The sequence below is a fragment of the Pteropus vampyrus genome, unplaced genomic scaffold, assembly GCF_000151845.1.
Source record: "Pteropus vampyrus isolate Shadow unplaced genomic scaffold, Pvam_2.0 Scaffold4, whole genome shotgun sequence".
Classification (NCBI taxonomy): domain Eukaryota; kingdom Metazoa; phylum Chordata; class Mammalia; order Chiroptera; family Pteropodidae; genus Pteropus; species Pteropus vampyrus.
The window spans coordinates 9,308,867-9,311,338 of NW_011888785.1; positions in this window are offsets into that span (position 1 = coordinate 9,308,867).

Consider the following 2,472-nt stretch of genomic DNA (forward strand, 5'->3'; position numbering starts at 1 on the left):
TCTAAATAATATGATGTTATTTTAATCTAAATTGTAATTAAATATTTTTGTGTTGTGGCAGAGTTTTACATGCCAGAAAATTTGACAGTGCATTTAAAGAGATTAAAAGATTGAAAGCAACAGAAAACAAACCAGCTTTAATAACTGTAGCTTTATTATTACATTCAAGTAATATCCCATATTGACAAAATTAGATTATAATAATTGTTAAGATTTATTGAGTGCTTATTTTGTAGTAAGTATGGTTTGATGCGATTCATATGCATTTAATCCATACATAACACATATGAGCTAAGCATTATTATTAGTTCTATTTTAAAGATGAAAAAAAATGAGGCACATAAGTTAAGCATAGTTGTTTACAAATATTAATAGTGTAATGATTGTATCACTTACTGTCTTCTACTAAAATAGAATTATTTAATGAGAGATAAATGGAAAAATAAGATATGTTATTGCAATTTTTGAAAACTGGAAAATATGATTCATTCCCTCACCTTTTGATATACCAGACACTTATTGAGTACTTATTATGTGCTAGGCATTGTGTTAAGCACTAAAGATACAAAATTACTAAAAAAGCATCCTACCATCACAGACCATACTGAATTAAAATAGGAACTGCTGCTTTAATTTACTCCAATTTACAGGGTTTTTGAGAATGGGAACTGCAATTGAGAAGGCAGAATTGTAATAATATAATTTCCTCCTTCACCTGCACTCCTTTGTAAAGCAAACAAACAAAAAAAAAAACTAAGTTTACCTCTTTGTCTGTCAGTGTCTCTATCTCTCCTCTCTCTCCTCTTCTCCTCACTCCCTTCTCACAAACACACACAGACACACACACACTCACACACACCAATACACCTTCCTGACTGTCTTTCAAGTAGTGGTCAGTTGGGTCATGTGTAAACTTAACCAAGAAAATTTTTATTAATAGTAGTAGTAGTAGTAGTAGTAGTAGTAATAGGAGTAGTAAATACAGTAGCCTCAGATAGCTATAGGTAAATGGAAAGTTTACATCTCCCTGCAACAACTTCATTATTGGGTGATACTTTACAAAGTAACAATATTCTGCTAAACACACAAACATTCATTAGCAGTATGCACACATTAATAAATTAATTTCCTAATCTACCCAGTCTCTTTTCAGAAACACTCAGGGAGGTATAACCTAAGACTGGTGCTGTGATCTTCTGAAAGCAGGATTAGCCAGCCTAGATCAGGTAACAGTTATCCACAAAGTTAAGTGCATTGGACAAAGTAGAAATGCACAGGAGGACCAAACAGATATTTTTAGTACTGTTCTGATGCTCCTGGCCAACGAACAATGTAAAGGTGTTGGCACTTGTACAGACCCCTGAGTAAACACAGCTCTTGAGCACCACTCATTTTGCTAAAGAAAATTATTTTTTTAACACCTATATACTAAACACCCCCCCCAAACTGAGTACAGATTTCAAGAACAGTATTTCAAATATTTCTATAACCATGCCTGCATTGTGAATTCCAAAGGTTCTTCAAATATTGAGTACCCTAATGTATAAAGTTGCCTTCTACAAACAAATATCACGTTTATAACAGCACATGTTAAAGTAAATTATCATATGGATGGTCTAACTGGGAAAGGGGAGGACCAAACTTTCCTCTACCCTCAAGGTTCTTCCAGCTGGTTTAATAATCAAATGAGACAGAATAACAAGAGAAAATAATCAAATTTAATACATACATATGTATGGAACCCTGCATACATTTTAGAATCAGCGGCCCCACATACAGGAGAGGTTCAGAGATAGAAAGGAGTATAGGTATGTAAGACACCCTAAGCTATGGATGAAGTAAATGCCTTGGAGGCTTCAAAGGGTCATTGCAGGATGATCAGAAGTGCAGATTCTTGGTAAATAGAAGTTTGTCCTGCCCTATAGATAGGTGAAAAGAGGTTATCTGCGATAATCTCATTATAGGCAAGGCCCCTAATTCAAGTTCATCTAGGTAGTTAAGGAAGGGGCAGAAGTTTCTCTTGAGCCTGAGGCTAAAGCTGCTTTAGCTCAAAACAATCTGCATACCACAGAGAAACATCTTAAGATTACTTGTTCTGAGCCATCATACAGGTTAATCAATTTCATGCCTGTCTCAGCTTTTACTTGGTTACTAAATTGTCCAGCAGTGTGACAGGAAAACAGACCAACTTTCTCTGGTGGTTCAAAAGACTGTAGCATCAATTTTAGATAAGAGGAGAAGAGGAATAAACAGGCTTCTCTGCCTTGTTGATTTGTAACAATAGTTTATCAGAGATAAAATTTTTTATAAACAAATTAGGAAAAAATATTGCACACTTAAGTCCTCCATATTAAAACTTACACAACGCAAAATTCAGAATACAAAATTATGAATGAACGTGAAAAGCCGGAAAATAGCAATAACTTATTTGTATGCAGGAGTATTCACACAAAAGTGTTCTACTAAATCCAA